The following is a 21759-nucleotide window of genomic DNA, read 5'->3' as shown; positions in this document are numbered from 1 at the left end:
GTCATCCCTTCTTTAGGAAACCCCACCTTCCATTCATGGGAAAGGATCCTGTTTTCAGAGGACTAGAGAAGACCTTAACTTAATGATGAAGGATGGTCTAGTGCAGCACTTTAGGGCTTTAGAGTCAGTGTGCCCAGTTGCTAAGAGCAGCAGGTGGGGGTTTACAGTTTAGAAGCTGTCTCAGAGCCTTCATTTTCCTAACCATAAAAGCAGAGAAAAGTGAGGTTGTTGAAAATATATTAAGCCAACTGGTGTATATGAGTATCTAAGATGAAGGGTGATTTTTATCTTTGGTGATATTACTGCCCTAACAAAATAGATATTGCACCCCCCCCCCAACAAAAACCAGCTTTTCTCTAGTTTGGGTCTTCCATATACACGAGGTCATCCACCTGCTGACATGCCTGCCCAAGTACTTGCTATTTGCAAAGCCTTCCCCTGGATCAGAAGCATGAGAAACCTACTCTCCAATCCGATATCAAGTATGGGGGCCATCAACACTCTTTCATACCATTTACCATTTTTCTTAAATACTTTTAGGATTTTCTGTTTAAGTTTTCAGAATTTAGGAGTAAGTGAAATATTGAGCTGTAGATTCCCTAGGAGACAACCCTTTATTGTCTTCTCCCTTGAGAAACTTAGGAATCTGGACATAGAAAGCTTATATTATTTTAATCTCTGACATTGATACATCGGTAAATTAGATTCTGGCTTATATTTTCATTAAATTCTTTGCTAATACTGGACAAAGTACAACCATTTTCTAGCTTAATGGATTGTATTTTTTTCAATACTGACAACTTTAATGAAAACATCAGACTAACAGATGCACCTCTCTTTGAAAAATAAAAGATGGAGCATGGATTTAATGATACTACTTTGTTAATAATTCTCAGCTATTGCAGTTTTAATATACTAGCCATGTCGTGTTAATTGAGATTTTATATATTCTTTTTCTCATTATGAAGTTATTATTAGTTTCAAGTAAGTTTGGAATTATTTTCAAACACACACACACACACACACACACACACACACACACACACACACACACGGCAAGTTTGATTGTGTAGGGATGTCAAACCACGAGCATGCTACTCTTAGCTCCAGTGGAAGATGTAGCTGTCAGTGACAGTCCTCTGTGTCAGGAAGCAGGTAAGCTAACTTCCTGGGATTTTCTCCCATGCCTTATTGGCAGCTGGCTACAAAGGAACGCCCCACATCATTAAAGAGGAGAGGAACATGGCTTGCGGCGAATGTCAAGGGTTTTAGTGTCTTTTTCCCCTTCAGATATAAAATATAATTACAGATGTGAACCTTCTGCTTTAATTAGTTCTTTCATCTGATGTAATGGCAGTGTCATCCCCTGCCCTTTTAAGAACCACATGGTCACAACCTACCAACACTCACTGCCTGCTCTTGTACATGGTGCAACTGCAAGTCCTTAGGACTCACATCTATTCAGAAGGAACATGTAACAGGTGTACTTGTGTCTTTCTTGGTATTGCATTTTTCAACATTGCCCTTATGGCTATCAGTAAGCCTATATTCTAAAGAACTGGCTTTTCTTTTTCTCTGTTGCTGCAAAGAGCCACCCCCGTGGTCAATGGAACTTATAAAGGAAATCATTTAATTGGGGGCTTACTTATAGTTGTAGAGGGTGAGTCCATGACCATCATGGCAAGAAACATAAAAGCATACAGACAGGCATGACTGGAGAAGTACACATTTGATCCCTGAGAGTTCACATCTGATCCTACCTCCATCAACAAGGCCACACCTCCTAATCCTTCTCAAACAACTAGTCACCAAGCTTTCAAATACATGAGCCTAAAGGGGTTCATTCTCATCCAAATACAAGAACAAAAGTGAGCTATGTTTCAATGACTCCACTCTACAGAGCTGACCTTGGAGAAGGTGTGTCCCTGTATGTTAACTGACTTGACACACAAAATTGTTTACATGTGGCAAATTCAACATGATATTATTTAGCATAGACAATTGTCCAATCCAAAGATTCCACACTCCTGAATTCAAAGAACCCGCAACTGCGAATATATACAATAATCACAAATATTTGAGAGGAAAAATAAGAAAATGCATCTATACCAACATCTTACCCCTTCTCCTCAATATCCCATAAGCAACACAATATGATGCCTCTTTCAATATCATCTATGTTGTGCGAGATGTAGTAAGTCAACCAGAGAGATGCGTTAAAATAAAGCTAACTCACATCAAATGAGCATGGGACCTATGAAATACTGACTCATGCTATTTCTATGAAATGAAGATGTTGGTATGGTAATCCTGAAATGACCCATGTGCCCCTGCACGCATTCCAGATGTGACTATTCACACATAGTGCAGGTGGTTAAGTCTGGCCAGGAAACAATACACTTTGCCTGTCACAGTCTATGCTAATTATCAATAATAAAATACATTGCTTGCTGTAATCAAGCTAAAAATCAAATTTCTTGAGCTTAATTTTTTGTAGTTTTTTTTTTTTTACCACAAATGCCCTGACCTTTCCCACCAATGTTCCCAGTGCTTGATGATCACCATTTTAATCTCTAGTTCTGAGTTCAAATGTCTTAGATTCCACATCTGAATGACACCACGCAGCCCTTGTCTTTCTGTGCCAGGCTTATTTCATTCCACATCAGAATCATCCATGGACAGGATTTCAATCAGGAGCACCAATTAGATTTACCAGCAGGGGGCAGGCTTTAGCCATGAGAAAGGGTTAGGCTTACAATAGTCTTCAGAGAGGCAAGCACACATCCACCCCATGGGGATATATTTTAAGTCCTCAAAATGAACATGCATATAGGTCTTCTGTGATATAAAGACCCTCAGATGCGATCTTCATAATTCGTTGATATAACAACCAGACTTCTTTTGTTGAAAAAGAAAGAAAAGAATTTTTATCTTAGAAAAAGCAGCCAGCCATGATACAATGAACTGACTTTTGCATTGTGTCCAGCCTTCCTGGGTTTGAGCCTGTGGGAGATGTTTGGCATATGGCACTATGCATGAGTGACATCTTGATGTCTACAAGCATCAGTTTCATTGGTGAACTGGGAGTTGAAGGGTGCTCCCTACCTCATGGTACTGCAGAGATAACTCTAGAAGGTGGCATGCTATCCATGAGCTACAGAGAGAGAGGTGGTGGGAGAGAGAGAGAGAGAGAGAGAGAGAGAAAGAGAGAGAGATTGATTCTAACTGAGCCTCAGCTACTGCTCCAGGACAATGCCTTCCTGCATGCCTGCTTCCATGTTCCCCACCATTATGGTTATAGATGCAAGCCCCCAATTAAAGATTTTGTTTTATGATTATATATATATATATATATATATATATATTTGTAAGTCTTATTACAAATCCTAGGTAAGAATATGCATTCAGAAAGCAACAACACTTACTGCAATAACCTTGCTGAGGGTGGATTCATGACACCTTATCACAAGAAATCCCTGCAGAGCAAGGGTGAAAGGTTTGTGGAGGGGGGCGGTGCTGCTCATTCAGACAGTAGAGTTGAGTCTGCAAAAAGGAAGGAGCCAGTAGCTGAAGCTCACGGTTCACAGACTGAAACCGGCTAAGAAATTGTTGAGGGAACTGAATGTTTCACTTGGGACTAGAAATAAAATAGAGTGGATAATTTTATGTCCCGAAACATGACTTTGAGTCCAGCAGGGGGAGAAAGTTTCTGTGTGTCCATCTGGCACATATGTCCCAGTGGCATGAGTTGGGAAAGACCCCACCTGCAGGATCTACTGATGAACTAGGAAGGCTGGACTCAATGCAAAAGTTAGTTCATTGCATTGTGTCTGGCTGTCTTTCCTGGGATAAAAGTTTTCTTTCTTTTTTTTTTTTTTTTTGGTTTTTCGAGACAGGGTTTCTCTGTATAGCCCTGGCTGTCCTGGAACTCACTCTGTAGACCAGGCTGGCCTCGAATTCAGAAATCCGCCTGCCTCTGCCTCCCAAGTGCTGGGATTAAAGGCGTGTGCCACCACGCCCAGCAAAAGTTTTCTTTCTTTTTCAACAACAGAAGTCTGGTTGTAATGTCAATAAATTATCTCTATATAACAGAAAACCTATACTCATGTTTATTTTGCGAACTTAAAATATAACCCTATGGGGTAGATGTATGTTTGCCTCTCTGAAGGATACTGTAAGCCTAACCCTTTCTCATGGCTAAGACAGGATGAACTGAAACAGGTTCATCTGTAGAGAGATTCCGTCTTGAGCCAGTGTATATAGCTAGGGAGGCTTGGAGATCTAAGCTCGGTTGAGCAAAACACAATGTACAGTTTGAGGAGAGAATCAGGGTGTCATGGTAAGACTAAGTACTGAGAAATCTTGTGAGGGAGGCTCTCTATTTCCACCTACAGGATGGTATATCAAGGGACTTTAAAATCAAACAGCTTGGTAAATGGGCTTTCGCAGTACACCAACAATTTAGCAAGAGAGCCCCTCTAGTTACTAGGAAAAGTTGGCGCGATTACTCTATTTCTCTAAGATCCAAGACTGTGTGGAAAGCATATTTTAAAGATTTATTTCTTTTTATTTAATATATATGAGTAATTAGTCTATGTGTGTAAAAGTGCAAGGAGCGCATGCCTGGTGCCAATGAGGACCAGAAGAGGGCATCAGATCCCCTGGAGCTTGAGCTGCACACAGTTTGTGAATCAACATGTACTGCTGGGAACTGAGCCTGGATTCTCTGGGAGAGTAACCGAGGCTCTTAGCAATGGTGCCATATCTCCAGCCCTGCAGGAAGTATAAATTGAAAAATGTCACTCAGCCAAACAGTGTCCATTCTAGGGAACTCCTCCTTTATCTGTGAGAAGCCTTATACTGGCCTCCTTCTCAAGTCATGCTGTTCTCATTCTTCAAGGATATATAATGCATCTGAATAAAGATGAGTTTGCAATGATGATCATGTGTAATACCAAGATGTGTAAATCCACCTAAAAGAAGAAACCCTCCCCCCCCCATTCATCTAATCCAGAAATGTGTCACCCTTGGCCAAGACTGTACCTTCATTGTTAAAGGCAGTCCATACAATGCTGCATGGAAAAAGAAAAAGAAATTATCTGAGGGACATGGTAGGAATTGCATTTTGGCAAAACGTCTTTGCCCTTTGGCACCTTAAGGTGGCGACAGGAGCTGTTGTCCCTGGAGGGATGTTGTCTGTGGCCCGGAGCCATACTGTCAACTGCAATCAGCTATGCACAAGATATGCTTAGACACTTTCTGAGTTGCCATGATTTCTGTGAAGAAATCTTGCAAAACACATCCCTCTCAATGTTAGATACACACTGGTCCTTAACACTGTAGCTGTCATAGCATAGTCAGCGAGATTTGTGTATGAGAGGCTTGTTAAAACTGCATCAGGCACTCAGTCATGTCTTCCCAGCATTTAGAAATAGTCTCTTGATTTTTTTTCTCTCCTCTGTGTGTGTGTGAGTGTGTCTGTGTGAAGGTTATGTGCATGTATATGTATGTTTGCATGTTCATGTGTATGTTGGCTACAGGACAATTTTGTATGTATTTCCCTATCACTGCCCACCTTATTTATTTTAGATAGAGTCTATCACTAAACCTGGAATTCATGGATTTTGCTAGACTGGTTAGTCAATAAGCCCTAGGGATCTGCCTGTTTCTGCTTGCCCAATGCTGGGGTGTCAAACTCAGGTCCTCTTGCTTATACAGCAAGCAATTTACTGACTGAACCATCTCCCCAGCCAGTCTCTGATCTTTTAAATGCTGAGATGGCCTTGGCTCTGTTCTCTTCCCTAGATGTACAGTCTTTAAGATAGGAAGACACAACTTTCCAGGAAGACGATGTTAATGAGATAAGCTTTCTTCTTAGAGTCTGCTAATGAGCTGCAGATGATTTATATTTATAAAGGCTTAGAAATACCTGTGCCTTACAATCACAGGCATTACAGCACAAGATAAACACATTTATTATATGCAGTATGACACACACAGGAAGTAGGTAGCTTATTATAAGGATGTCCCAGGTGCCTACTAAAGACTCATGAGATTTTTCAAGCTTATCAACCTACCATCCATATGACACCTTTCTTTTCTTCTCTGCAGCCTGGGCTAATTTGAAAGCAAACTGCAACTATTATTTCACTAGTAAATCAGTGTGCATTTTAAAATGTGTCATTGTTTAATGCTACTTTCTACACAATTACTTCAGAATCAGCAATGATTCTATAATCCCTAAATATTCATTTGAATACACAATTATTTCATAATCAGCAATGATCCTATAATCCTTAAACGATCATCTAGTGTCTAAATATCCTGCATCTCATCATGATGGCCCCATCTCTCTTAATGAGATTTCAGATAATTTCTGTGGTCTGTTCTCTAAGGGTACTTCTATCTTAAGTTCCCCCTTACCTCTTATTCATATCCTTCTGCCAACCCCCATATCGATTTGTCTCTACCTCTCATCTCTGTCTCTTGTCTCTCCTGAAATGTTTTTAAAGGACCTTGTTAGGCCATATGGTATATACAATCCCCACATTCTGGGTTTTCACTAAACACACGCCTACACACGTTCTATCAGCTAACTTTTCTGTGACTCAAGTAGCAGAGTCTGTCACTGGGTTGGACTCAACTTCAGTATTCTTTGACTATATCATGGGCAGCTCTGTGTTCTAATCAGAAGGCACATGATATCTGGCCACTTCTCCATCTTGTGTTATGGACAGCCATCAGTGATCAGAGTGACCACTTCTCATCCCAGTGTGCCCTTGTAGCATTGACATCTGACATTTTACAGTATAATCCCCTGGGAAAGCATCTGCCTTGGTGTCTGTATATTTAAAGTTGGTTCTGTTTGTAATCCTCCGAAGTCAGGTCAGATGAGGTCAAAGCCATATTTTCTTTGAGTAACGATATTAATGCTGTGCTTTTCTTGCCGTTGGGCATAAATATTGTCAAAAATCTGAAGACCTTAGTGTTTCATTTCATTTTGTTTTTTTCCTTTATCAAGAACTCCATCTTCTCTCTCGCTGTCCAGAGGACTGGAGAGACTCGTGTTGATGCTTTGATAGTCCCAGGCATGCAGTGTGTTCTCTCACAAAGTTGTTCAAACCCTTTGTGTAAACTTCCCATGAATTGAAATGTCAATATCTCCTTCTTCTTTCAGAGTTCCCACTTGTTAAGTTTCCTTTGCCTGGATTCCAGAGCCATCATTAACTATTTTCTGTCTTTTTCCATTTAAATATTTTATTTAATTTCTTCTATCATGCTGTTATTTTTGTAAACTCTATTCTTTCATTTCTGAATCGATGTTGCTTTTATTTATAATTCCTTTCTGAATTCTGCCAGTTTCTAGTCTTTCAATTTGAGTTTATCTATTATATTGTATTTTATTTTCACTTCTTAAAGAAATTTAATCTGAATTTGAAATAGTAGGTATGGTTCCATAAAACTCTTTTTTTTTTTTTGTGAGCTTGTCTTTATGTTGGTTTTTTGTGATGTTGCTGTACCCTCTTTTTTTCTGTTGATAACTTTGCATGTAATTTGAATGCATTCTTCTATCTGACTGTCTATCTACCTATTTATTATCTACGTATATATCTATATATCTAAATTGAACAAAATATATACATTTAAAATATAATTATTTAGTACAACACACACACACACACACATACACACACACACACACACACCACACACACACACACACACACTCCTGGACTGAAGCATCAATTGCTCTTTTTCCTGCTTCCCAGAGGTTTTTGTTAACTCTGGGCTAATGTGGCTCAAGTTTTTCCCTTGCTGGTTCCTCCTTGCATTCTCTATAAATTCAGATACTGTGGTCTTGTAGCTGCCCTTTGTATCTTGCTCTTGTCAGAAATCCTGTCAAGTACTTCCGTGAGTTGTCTGAGAATGACTGGCTTTTGCTTTCCCACTTCCTCTGTCCCGCTCTACAGATTACTTCTTGAACTACTCAAGACAGTTTCTCACACAGATCAGCATATGTGGAGAAGGAGTGCCTTCTCCTTGTTTACAAAGAAAAAATTTCACAAGCTTGTCCTGGTCTAGATCATGAATGATCTTTTGAATTTATTAATTTTAGTGTATTCCTTAGAGAGAGTTGTGTTTGGATCAGAAAGCTCAGCCTCGTGATGCAAAGACCATCTCTGATGACACTGTGGAATCACTGATTGTCTGGAAGCTAGAACTGACCTGGGGAAATTGATAACTCTCTTTTGGCATCATGTGTGGACTATTACTTCAAAAAATATATTAAAAGCTTCCAAGCAAGCCCAGTTGCCAAATATCTCATAGATCATGAGTTCAAGAGCCTTCAAAGGATGGGAGGAGATTATCTAAGCTCAGTGGATGTCATTCATACTGACAGTAAGATGAGACCATGTGATAAGAAATTAGACAATTATTGCTGTGCCTTGTGGGTGAGCTTGCAAAATGGGGTGGGATTATTTTTAGCTTATTGTAGTTTCTTACTTCCTAAATTGGTCAAGGGAGGTGGAGCCTATCTTGAAATTCTGCACTCAGGCTACCAATCACAAAGCACAAGGGCTTATTATACTTTTGTAAGGTTGGCCTCTTGCGAAGACCCTTGGGAATCTTCTCCTTTTTGATCCATGGAAGTTTTACCTTCAGATTCATTCTTATTCACCAAAGCATCCACCAGCCATCAGGATGTGATACAACTGAGATCATCACAAACATTTAGTTGCTCATGCCAGATTTGCAGGGATGCTAAGTGTCAAATGTTCCTTGATTATCTCTTTTGTTGGACAGAGAAAAGAGTAGAGGTTCATTCTTTGGTAAGAAGCCAGAGTCTTGGGAGAGAAGGATAGAGAGATGTCTCAGTGGTTTAGAGTGCTTGTTGCTCTTACTAAAGACGAGCAGCTACACAGGGTGGTTCACAACTATCTATAGTTTCAGCTCCAAGGAATCTAATACCTTCTGCCGTCATCAAGTACCCATACTTAAATGTACATACTCACACAGAGATACACATCATTTAAAAAATAAAACAAGCCAGGGTCTCCATTCAGAAGTAGATGCCTTCTTTGCAAAGTTTGGGAGATTGGCAAGCATTGTGTCTCATATACTAGTGATTAATCCTACCAAAAATAAACTATTTAGAATGAAGATTCTTCCCCAAACACCCTGTCATCACTTTAGGAGTGGCTGTGGGCAGCATGACATTTTTACATTAATGAGAGTTATCCTGCTGCCCATGAGACTAAGGGGTGTGTAAGAAAAAGCACTTGCAATTCACAAATACACTAACAAGGTAATGAAATTCAACAAAGGAACAATATAAAATCCAAGTAACAGAGGCACATTAGTGCACCCAAACAGGACAGGAAACTCTGATAAACTGAAAAGGAGCTAACCGTCCAACCTACATTGTAACCCCCTGTCCCTGGCATTTGGGACTAGGAGGCACAAGCTCTCTTGCTGTGCCAGCTGCAATGTCAGTGACATTGCAGTTCTGCTACAGTGAATACCCCAATCTACCCAGAGGTCCACTAAGCAAAATAGACCAATTTGCTGATGGTATGCTACAAGCAACAGCCCCACGCACAAACAAAATTCCTCTGGTGGACAGAAAACCCACTGAGGAAATACATTTGTCCAATTTCTTTACAGCTGATGCCTTTGGGACACTGACTTGGGATTATACCTCAGATGACCCAAATGAGATTACCATTAGTGATTTGAAGAGCCAAGGTAAGCTGAGTCAAACGCCACTGAAGGCACACTACTTTCCTCACTCGCCTGAATTCCATGTATCTCTTTAACCTACGTTCTCCTTCTTATTGACCCACTAAACTACAGTTGGATCTTCAAGAAGAGGGTCTTGCATTTCCAAGCAGTTGGCTCCTGAGGTCTCTAGTGGAACCCCCAACTATACAGAATTGTTGATTTGTATCTGCTACATCCCATTGAGCATGAGATCCTCACATTTTATGCAGGTTGCAGGTATTGTGGCCATGGGTGACACTACAGTCACCCATCTAGATGACATCTAGATTACATTTATTGTAATTTTAGGTCATCTGCTAATTCTGACTTTAATTTTTGACAGCCTTTGCTGCTGGGTGTCATCACAGCTGTACAGTTTTACATATCTATTAACAGTGTGGTGAGTCCCAATTTCTTCACATCTTTGTCAGCCCCCCCTTTTTTGGTTAATTTCTTTGGGGAGTTATTCTAATATGTACATGGATAGCCTGTAACTTCTTATGTAGACTAGGCTGGCCTCAAATTCGATGCGATCTGACTGCCTGTTTCCAGAGGGCCAAGATTAAAGGCACAGACCACCACATCTCACCCACTGTTCTGATTTTCACTTTACCAATTAATCCTATCCAATATATTTTCATGTGACTATTAGCTGTCTTTGTATCTTTGCAGAAATATCCATTTGAATTCTTTGTCCACTTTAGCTGATTATTATAGTTTTGTGCTGTAATCACAGTTGTTCTTATGTTTTCTAGACATTGATTACTGTCATAAAAAGTGCCTACGGAAAAGTAAAGAGTGTTAAAAAAAAAAAAAAGCAAAACTTAATGCCCAATACTATCCATGATTCCATGCTTTAGTCTTTAAAGAAAGAAAGAAAAGTCATTACTCATTTTGGAAGAAAAGAAGACCCTGGGACTATTTATCTTTCATTTTGTCAAATTTTTACTTGAGACATTGATTCCTTTCCTTCCTGAAAAAATAGCTAGGTTTATTTATAGATGAACCTTATTTCCAAGCATGTCAAATTTCCACTCCAGAGACATTTCATGAACAAATCTAAAACTATTAAAATTATAGATTTTTTTTCTAGGAGTAGTGCTGAAAATGATGCAAAACAAAAGACAAAGCTCTTGATAGCTAAGCATCCGGGAGAGACTCAGATGAAGTTCTCAGTTCTTTGAGCATACCAAGAGCCATCTTATCAACCTAGAGTGTGCTCCTTTAACTCATGAGGTCTTTCAATCCTCAAGTCATTGAATCAGTAACATTACAGTAGCTGGAAGTACCCTTAGCTTAAGAAGAAACCAGACAACATTTCAGGTCCGTTTGTTTCACCACCACTTGTTAGAGTTGAAAGCTTTGATCTCATTCAGATTAAAGGGTCTTAGGTGGAGTCAGTTTTGGGGACTTGAGTCCATTGCCTGTAGAGCTATCACGTGTGCTTAATTCAACCCAGGTATTTTTAGATGAAGAATTCCAGTCCCAACACTCAGTAGGCTCACAAGCAGAAATGCTAGAAAGGGACCTTCAAAACTTGACCTTCAGTCCTAATACCAATCTTCCTTCCTTGATTCACACGTTTTCCAAACTCAGAACAGAAGCACAACTATGTGGCGGTTTCTTCACAGGAGTTGGGGGAAGTTGAAAAAGAGAAATTCTTGGTTAAAATTGAGAACCAAGAGACAATTCTCTCAAGGGAAGAACTTGGTTAGGTGAGATGTTGGCCTAAATATGGAGATCATAGTGAAGCCATTCAAATGTCCCTGTTGTTTCTGTGTGTATCATGGATGGAATCCTTCTGAGAATGCAGTTGTGGCCAAGACTAAGGATTAAAATTTATACTGTCCTCTTCTGATGGCAGTGCCATGCAGCACATGAGAAAGCTGTACTCGTAATTAGACTATGTAGAAATTATTTTGAATAATCTGCATGTGATATACATTTGTTATTTCTCTTATTTTGGGAGCTGGAGGATCTCTTTCAAATTAATCACTAGCAGTAACTAGTAGTAAGGAATAGATAGAGTTTGAATGTATGTGAATGACTTCATTGTAGTTTCATGGTTTGATTCCACCCAAAGATGCACCAATTACTTTCAAGCACTTCTGTGGGATTTAGCCTGAAGTCTGAGGAAAAAATATGATAACATAAAAGAATACAAATAGAATCTCAGTTAGTTTGATTAGAACAAATTAATTAGAATAGATAACTAAATATTTTGGTTTCAGAAATATATAATAAAAGAAAATCTTGGATTATTTTAAGTTTTGGTAGCAAAGTGAAGAACTGATTATAACTAACCTAGATGGGTAAAAAGGATTATTTTTATTTTTGTCATAGCAAATTGAAATTTGTACTTGAAAAGATTCATGGATAACTTAAAAGAGAACACACAACTGAATCCATGGTACATTCAAACCCAGGAAACTGAGGCTAAGTAAAGTTACAACAATGGTGTTGAGCACATGGGAAACACCAGAATTGTGAAAGAAAAAGGACTCCATCTGCTACTATAAGTTTATTTGAATTCAGACATCAAATATTAAATTGGCTCCTATAACCTGTATGACTGTATCATAATTACATATAGACATTGCAGTGAGACTTGGCTGGACCATTGGGTGATGTCTAGCCAGTGTTTATTGAAGACTCCTACAGGCATCAACGTTGCCTGACAGAAATCATCTCATTACCGGCACTAGCAACAGGATTAATAATAGTGATCATTTTTGTTTTCATTTTACTTTAAGCTTAAAACAGCTAAGCTTAGAGAGGTTAAGAAATGCAACCCATGTCAGAAAGATGTATAGAGCCAACCTAGAAACCAACCCTCCACTATTTCATAGCTCATTTTAACAACCAGTTTCCTGGATCAATGAGAGCCCAAGTTTTTAACTTGGCAGTGTCCTTTTACAAACTCAGATGCTATTACTAAACACCTAGCAGTGTTCTGGACAAAAAGTCTAGTTGCAGTCAACCAGGTAGTATTAACTATCTAAAGACTAATACTCAATGTTCAATGACTATTTTCCAAGCAGAAATGTTCTGGAAGAGTACATTTTATAGATGGCAAAATTTACATGTTTTTAAAATAATGATTAAAAGGAGGAAACTTATAAAGGTTTGTTTATTTATTTTCTAGTTGGCATAGCACAATGGGATATTTAGCTCAGAGGCCATAGAGCCTGACAGTCAGGGCTGACCATGACTGTCACCTGACCATGATTAGTTAGGTAGTCAAGTTTCAACAGGGCTTCTATGGGCAGGAGGTTCCCACTTCTGCCCAGCTGTTGGCAGAGACCTTATTTCCTGGCTAGTCACTTACTTCTGGGATGTTTGAATATCCTCAGGATGTGTCTACTTGCTTGGCTCAGAGTAAGAAAACCAAGAATGATAGTGAAATGGGGTTGCTGTCCTTTTTGACTCCAGCTCCGCAGTTACACTCCCAATTCTGCTCAGAGATCACTCATGAAATGATCGAGGCTCTCTTGGGAAAGTGCCAAGAACAGATGTATGTATGTGTTAATTTAATGTATGTGTTAATTGCCACCATGCTACTTACATGAAGCAAATCTTTTAAAATTTTGCCTTTTCAGACAGTTCTTCCAGACCATGTGTTTTTTTTCTCTACATTATTCACTTGCTTAGAGCTAGAAACAATCAACTTCCTCTTTTACAAATGCTTTTGCCCTCAATCATCTTGGTAATAAATCATTTCGCACACTCATTCGTGTAGACACCAAATACTGTCGTCTGGCCTTGAGGACTGATTATATGGGAGTGGTTTATTTTCTAATATTTAGCAACGACAATTGGTTTATTGTTACCCAACTGGAGAATAGAGTCTTCTAGAAAGCTGAAGGGTTGGCTCAGTGTACACAGGGTCTATTGGTGCTATCTATAGACTTCCTCTGTTAAGCTAGACTGAGCCCTGTAAACCCGTGCCTATAACCCCAAGTATTTGGGAAGCTGAGACAGGAGGGTCACAAGTTCAGAAATAGCCTAGGCAACTTACCAGGTCCCTGCCTTAGAGGCACAGCTCCATGCAGAGCCCTTGTCTATCATGCGTGAGGTCTGCGGTTCAGTCTCTTGTTCTACCATCAGTCAACAAAAGCCACAGTGAAATCAATAATTCAGGTACCCAGGAGAGAAGAGTCTTTATCTTTTTGATTTAGGGAAGTTTTATTGCTCATAAGAAATAACTCATAATGAGGCATCTTCTTGTCTTTTACCTTCCAAAGTCATACCAAAAAAATTGCCAACCACTTGGTCCAGCATGTTTTAGGAGATGGGAAGTGGTTGATACCTTAAAAGTTTTGTTCCTAAAATTACTTCCAGTCTCTTGAGAGAAGAAACAGCTCTACTATTGAATCAATCTTCTGGTAAGTTTGGGGGTATGTACCTGATAAATGGCAAGGGATTGCCTGGCAGTCAGTCATTTCTTGTCCTGCAGTAGTATTTAATTTAACTTCCCCCAGGGCCTGCAAGGCACTTTTGAGATTTGGAACACACATTGCCCTCTGATCCTTGTTATGTGTTATTTAGAGGAGACATTCTGCAGGTGGACACTACCCAGTGAGAGCCAAGGAAGTTCTGCTTGGGAGTTTAGTATCCCTGAAGGCCACTAATGACAAGGGACTCCCCTGCTCTTTGCATGTATGCTGTAGTTTATTTCCAACCCATGTCCTCCAAATACATGACTTTTCCACGCATAGAGCTCAGAACCATTTCTTTTTGATCTAGGACCAGCAGCATGATCCTTAATCAAGGTCTGTGTGCCAGGTTTGCTGCAGCTCCCGACCCTATTTCTTCCCACTCCCTAAAACTAACAGTCACCACCCTGGTGCCGCATCCTGTCAGGGTAAAGTTGCAGTGTAGTTATGTTTTTCAGGGCTCTTCACAGCACTCGCATGCATGCTCTGTTATAGACCACACACAGTCAGCATCATCTTCCACTTCCTTCTGCAGGTTTAAACACTGAGCAGCATTATGTCACAACTGGCTCAGGACAGGCATCCTTTACATCATGCTGGGTGCTGAATGCTCTCGGCTCAGCATAACCGCAGCACTTTGGTTTGGTTCTTGTACACAGAGGGAAAGTCATAGGGACAGAGTTTCCTCCTTTGTGCTGAAGGGCATCCTTCGAAACAATGCCTCATCAAGCTTGGATGAGTAGACATTAAAAAGTCAGGTTTTGCCCTGTCATGCACTGTTAGAGCTCACCAGTTTTCCCTTGTTGCTCTCAAGCGCTTACAGCCGAGGGCAGCAGAGCTTTGTCCTGTCAGCCTCTCTGGCGAGTTCCGATGGCGGAGAATACAGTGCCCCAGTGTTTGCCCCTTATGCGGTTCATTAGACCTTGAGCAGCTGCTTGTGTCCATTAACAGTCTCTTAAGCAGCATGTTGGGGAAGCTGCGCCGCTATGAAGCTAACCATGAGGCTGAGGAGCTAGGAATAGAGAGGGCCACCTGCCAAGGCCTGGCATAAATACTGGGTCAAATTGAGGAATATTTGTTTTCAAATCACATAATATTATTGACTGATTGTTATAGTTGGTAGGCACAATACGTATGAAGTGTATCTGTGTGTATGCTTATGTGTGTTTGTGTATGTGTGGCTGTGGGTGTGTGCCTGTATGTCTGCATGTGCATGTGGAAGTCAGAGGACAACCTTGGGGTCATTCCTCAGATGACTTCTGCATTTTGTTTGAGGTAGGGTTTCTCAGGGGTCTGGAACTTCACCAAGGAGATTAGGCCCACTGGCCAGTGAGCTCCAGGTACCCTCCTGTCTCTCTACCTTGTAGCTTGTCATTGCTGGGATTAGAAGGCTAAGCCACCTGTCCAGGCCTTTGGCACGGACTCTAGGCATCTGTGCTCAGGGCCTTAAACTTGCAAAGCAACCAACCCCTTTACTGACTGCCATTTCCTCAGCCCTAGAATTGGCCTTTTTATACAAGTTGTATCCAAAACTGTTTAAATGGGGTTCACTGGGTTTGTTTGCTGCTGTTGCTGCTTGCTGCTGCTGCTGCCGCTCCTGCATCTCACATGCTGATGGGAGTGTCATCTCTAAAATTGACATTCCTATTCCTATCCTTACATGGGCTGAAATAATGGCTTATAAGTCAGATGCACACTTTGGGCACTGATTCTATCTTAGCCACTAGTTGATAGGATTTCCCGATTGGGAAAATACCATCCAATTATTGCTCGTGGGCGTGTATGTGTGTGTGTGTGTGTGTGTGTGTGTGTGCGCGCGCGCGCACGCACGCACATGGACACACACGCACATGCGCCATGCATTCTTTGTATTAAGATGCCAGGGATGTAAACTTGGATCCCTGTGCTTATATGGTCAATGCTTTATATATATGGGAAAGGGCTGAGCCATCTCCCCAGCCCCCATCCTCTCATTTTCTACAAAGCAAAGGAAATAAAATAAGTAACACCAGATGCAGCTTAAAGCCTACAAATTATTCCCAGATTTGAGCTTCTTTAAGGCTCTATTTTAAGATGCAGTACTTTTTATATTTGTTTCAACAGGAGGGTTAGAGGATTAAAAAATGCTTAATTGATGGAAAGTAGGAGTGGTTACTCCCCCCACCTCCTCTACTCAGCTAAGCTAAAAGGGAAAGCAAGCCCCATTCAATTCTGAGCCAGATCTGGAAGACATTATTGCAGGAGAAAGAAAATCCTTTGAGCCCTCATGTTTCTCCATTGCCTACTTTGATAAGTGTATGTGTGTCTAATTCTAATTATTGAGGAATCACCCTTCATATTTACAACTGCTTACAAAACAACAACAACAACAACAACAACAACAAAACCAAAAAACCCTGCTGGGAGAAGGCCAGGATATTGCCTCCCTCTAAAAAAGGGTCCTGTTAAGGGTCTCTTGTCAGATTGGACAGTGGACTTTGTGTGATTCCAAACACAGCCAATAGCATCTGAAATAATAATAATTATTAAATACCATGGTTAATAATTATCTGTTTTACTACTGCAAGTAGTAAAATTGGCCCTATGGTGGTCACCTATGATCCCCACCACCCCTGCTTCCACCCCTGCAACCCCACCTCCCCTACCCAGGAATGCAGGCAACACCTGGCATCCACATCCATTCATTTCCCCAGCAGGAAGCCAGCCATGACCCTGCTAGTGAGGAGTGCATAAGTGGTGATGACCACACCTGGCAGCAGAGCATCTCTTGGGGATCCGGGCTGAGGAGCCTTCTCTTAGTGTGGCTCTATGCAGCTGGCGCAGCAGAGGGAGCCTGGACTCCAAGGGAGGAGGCTGGGAGCTCAGGTCTCTGCTGCAATCAGAGGATCCTGGGCTGCAGCCGCTGCTGTGTGAAGTTCCCAGCACACACTCGGCTGCTGCTCTGCACTGTCAATTGTGGGTGAGCCAGGACAACAACAAGGAGAGCGATCCCATTTTGCCTTCTTAGAGAAAGGGCTGAGAAATGAGCCGCCCAAGGAATCTGGCAAAGAGAGAAGTGAAAGGCAGATTCCTGCCAGCAGCTAAGTTGTAAAATTGCTTTGGAGGCTACCCAGGGAGCGCGATAGAATTGATAAGAGCAGCGCAAGCCGGGTTCCTGAGCAAAGGCATGCCCGGCTGCACTTGAGTCAGGGCGGGCGCAGGAACGCTGCCTGCGCCTCCTGCAACTATCTGTGGCTGGAATAAAGGAAAAGAGCCTAGGAACACAATTGCAAGGGGGATTCCTGAAAGGAAAATACATCTACCCCCAAAGGAGGGGAACAACAACCCAGCTGGCCTGTGTGCATTTTTAGAAGGAGAATCCCTCAGGTATGTTTTCTTTACCTCGCTGAGCTGCTTCATCTGCATGAGATCTTAGCCTCTGTCTGTTTCCCACCCCAATGGTTCTTTCTCTCCGCACTTTTGAATCACAGTGCGGTTCTATCCATATAGGGGATGCCCCTGTAAAGGCTTGCTTTTCTAGGCTCATAATCAATTATGATTTATTGGAAATCATGGTCTTCTTCTCGACCCTTACTTTATTTTGAATGAAGCATGATAACTGTCTGCTTAGTTAGTTTGCAGTCAACTTTCAAGGGAATTACTGCATAGGAGCAAACAAGGTTAGGATAAGAGTCGGGGGGTTCTCTTTAGTCCCTTAAGGTTTGGGAACCAGTGAAAATGAAAGTCAAGCAGAGATTTAAAAGTTGTGCGCTTCTAGGAAAGGGTTAAAAGCCAAGCCTGGTGTTGGTGTCACCTAAAGGTGTGCAGCTGAGCCTCAGGTCTGGGGTCAGTTGAGCTTTGGGATGGTTCTGCCTCTCCAGGGCTGAACCAGTCCCTTGGGGTGATGATGCCAAAGATTTACTATTAAGAAGTGAGGTTGCTTGGCTCTGTTTTACAACTGTTCCATGGCACAGAAGGAGGCAGTCTTTAAAAAAAAAAAAAAGAAATCTAAGACCCAGCTACATGAGTAGAACGAACTTCTGCAATTACGTCATCAGCATACTTGTATAATAAAGAGAAAGACCCGGCAACAGTCGTACCTGGGTGAAGTGACAAAGCTGAATTTCATCTTTCCCGTGAGGGCTTTAGAGAACAACATGAAAGAGGTGGGTGGAGAATGTGCAGAAATGTGAGTTTTTAAAAAGCTTCCGTGCTTTGGAGTTCATAAATGGAATGTTCCTAAGGAAAGAATTTTGCCATATTTGACGCGTCAATACTTTCACAAAAGTGACCAAAATTGAGAAGAAATTGTATGCATGCATGTGCATTTAAATGAGCTTTTCCAGAGTGAAGGGGGAAAAAAAATGAATGAAAAGTTACATCTTGTGTCTATAAAATAGTTTCTAGATTTTCTGCATGTCAATGTGACAGTTTTTTTCTAAAGCTTTAGGACATTGACTTTTAATTCCTATTTCTACTTTTTAAAATGATATATTAGCTGCTATAGATTAGAGATAATGGGATTTAAATCAGTTATGTACCTTTGGCCACACAAAAAAACATCATTCTGTTTTTTGTAAAACTTAAAGTAAGCCTTTTTCTTTCTTTCTTTCTTTCTTTCTTGTTTTCTTTTTGCCAAGTGGCAGCAGTCTGGAGTTTTGAGCTGGACTTTACACCAAAATGAGGTAATGAGTTGCTACAAAGTCCTTGTTGGTATAGTAGAATATCCTAGGATGGGGTGGATATCTACAAACAGCTGTTGGGAGCACAATAACAGAAGATGGAGAAAGGGCTTATCTACGGGAGCAGAAAGCACAGTGTGCTTCTCGGATTTTGACATGTGATGTGGCGCAGGTCACCTATCTGTAGATGAGGCATCCTAGCAGAAATGTGATAATAATTTCGGAGCATTGTATAAATGCTTATCTTTAAGACTAACACACTGATGCCAAATTGGGTAAAGAATATTTGAATCTCATAGGCAAGTGAGAACTGATTTTTCCAAACCCAAAAAGTTAATTTGTTTTCAAACTATATGGCATTTGGTTGGGACTTATTTCAGCAGAATTATGGACTTAGATGTGAGGGAGGCAAGAAGATGCAAGTTTGTTTTCTAAGCAGTTCTTTCCTCTTGGACTTTAATCAAAGACATTTTGAAACATCTTCCATAAGAGCTCACCACCTGTACAAACCAGTGTGAGTGCAGGTGAATTGGAGGTGTGCATGTTAAATGGGCCCCGAGGAGTCAATGTCTGTGTGCTTCTTACCAACCACATCAACCAGTTTCTTCCTAGATCCTATGACACCTCCTAAAGCTGCTCTTCTTTTAGTATCTGGCAGTGAGGTATGTGGCAAACAGAAGGAGTTCCTTAAAAGCCCATGGATCATTGCAGACAGGTGCAAGTGTGGAGGTTCTTCTTGCAAAGACAGATTACACTAAGTATGTTTGTGTAGGGTAGGGAGTGATTGAGGGTAGGGTCAGTGGAGAAGGAAACACTTGGATGTTTTGCTCATTTAGGGCCAGCTAGTGTCTTTGAATATGTACCAAGGAAGCTTCTATACTTTGCCCTCCTTCCTTCTCCTCAGTGATTGTAGTACATACAACTTTCCTGAGCCCTTAGGGGCATGGGACTCCATGTATTTTGTGTTCTCGTTGTAACACCTTTGGCTTCTAGTGTGTATTCTTTCATCCACATGACATTTACTACACAAGAACTTTCCCCAACTTATTAAAGGTATTGAAATTACCTTGCCATGTGATGATGATATGTGTACAATCCTTGCTTTGAGGTAGGAATTTGGGGAATTTTAAGTGCATGCTAAATTTGTTTCTAGAATATACCTTTACAGATCGAAAGCTATTGTCTAACTGTATTGTAGCTGCCACCCAGTATCAACTCACTTAGTCATGTACATTTAGAACACTATCACTCAAGTGCTAATTGCAAACCCGAAAGATTGAATTGGTATCTTTTGCTATTGTTAGAAATCATTTCTGGGCCCACAGTTATCTGTGTTTGGATAATAAAGGCTTTAATTCCTTCCCAGCTGTTTTTAAAGGAGGGCTTATTAATAGCCCTCTCAGCCTGTAGCTTTGGAGCCTGCAGAAGACTGAATACCTGGTGCTGGACTCGCCAGAGATAACAAATACCACAGCAGTGTTTGTTCTGCTTCAGGCCTGTTTAAAAAAAAAAAAAAAGAGTTAGAAGGAGCCAGGGAGATGGCTCTGCAGGTACAAGTGCTTGCCAACAAGCCTGAGGACTTGAGTTTGACCCCTGGGACCCACGTGATGGAAGGAAAGGGCTGATTCCCATAAGTTGTCCTCTAAACTCTAGGACCGTGCCATGGTCCGCACAAGCTCCCCCACCACATATAAATATAATAAAAGGTGTTACATAAAACTTGTGAGGAAGACAGGAGAAGTTCTCCTAACGTCTTGAGCAGAAGTTTCCCAGAAGGAATGTAATCATTGTGAGGACGCATGGCATGATGCCTTCGCTACGCGTAAGGCTGGCTGTGAGCCAAGTGACATACACACTTCTTGCCTCTTTGCATACTTTAGTTATGGTGTACCCGTTAGCCTCTGCATGCCAAAATTACTATAGCCTGCATGCAGGACAGGTTTTATGTTGTTCTTCCTCCACAGAGAGTTAAGAATATTTTGTAGAAAAAAAAATACTGGTTTATAAGATCAACTCAACACAATAAATCATAGTTAAGGTTTTTATGTTTAAAGGTAATCACGCAGTGTGAGTTGCCTTCTCAAACAATTTCTTTCCCCAGAGAATTCTGAGGTCCCACCCTGGCCATCTCCATTTCACACAGTCAGTCTCAGCTGCCTCCCATCCTGTTCTCGGCAAAACAATTTATTTCTTAGCATTTAGAATCTTAGAATCTGGGTACAATCTGTCTATATCTTTTATAGAAAAAGTGTTTTGCATGGAAATATTTTGCTTAGCATATTTCATAACTAGAGACAATATCCCTTATGAATAGCTTTCCCAGACACATGCAACACACACATACACACACACACACACACACACACACACACACACACACACACACACACGAGACAGAGGAGTACAAGTGTTGGCAGAGGTGACTGTGTGTGTGTGTGTGTGTGAAAATTTTATTTATTATTTATTTACATGTATATTCGTACCCACTTGTTTCTCAGGGTGCCACATGCATGCAAGAGAAGGCCATAAGAAGGCATCAGATCCCCTGCAACTGAAGTTGTAGGCAGTTGTGCTCAGACCAATGTGGGTCCTGGGAGCTGAACTTGAGTCCTTCGCAAGAGCAGTAAGTGCTCTTAACTCGGAGCCTTCTCAGCAACCCCAGCTCTATTGTTTTATGTGTAAGAGAAACTGATAGCTTAGGTGTGGTCAGTGAAGGCAGTTTCCAAGAGGGAATACTGTGGACACAGCCTTGGGGATGCTGGCAGAGGGTCAGATGTGTTTTGAACCATGCCATTATTAACTGGCATATAATTTTTAAAAACTGAAAACAATTGTGTGATTTATCAATGAAAAATCTTACGTAACAGTTTCAAGGGAGGAATGCCTGGATAACTAATGCC

General features: G+C 40.9%; 1 protein-coding gene across 5 annotated transcripts in view; it reads left to right on the top strand.

Moving 5' to 3' along the window:
• Nucleotides 1-21759, top strand: part of Unc13c (unc-13 homolog C) — a 496297-nt gene that overhangs the window by 23284 nt on the left and 451254 nt on the right. For 3 of the 5 annotated variants that reach the window (XM_029543556.1, XM_029543553.1, XM_029543554.1), the window contains exons 1-2: nt 17093-17564; nt 18818-18862. The exons of 1 other annotated variant lie outside the window; for it this stretch is intronic. The gene's annotated coding sequence lies outside the window, so the exon portion shown is untranslated. Of the gene's footprint in view, nt 1-17092; nt 17565-18817; nt 18863-21759 lie in introns of those variants that run through there. One more of the 5 variants, XM_021206602.2, reaches the window with a different exon arrangement.

The sequence above is a fragment of the Mus pahari genome, chromosome 10, assembly GCF_900095145.1.
Source record: "Mus pahari chromosome 10, PAHARI_EIJ_v1.1, whole genome shotgun sequence".
Classification (NCBI taxonomy): Eukaryota; Metazoa; Chordata; class Mammalia; order Rodentia; family Muridae; genus Mus; species Mus pahari.
The sequence above is the reverse complement of the archived record's forward strand: the minus strand, read 5'-3'. Positions and strand labels throughout refer to the sequence as shown.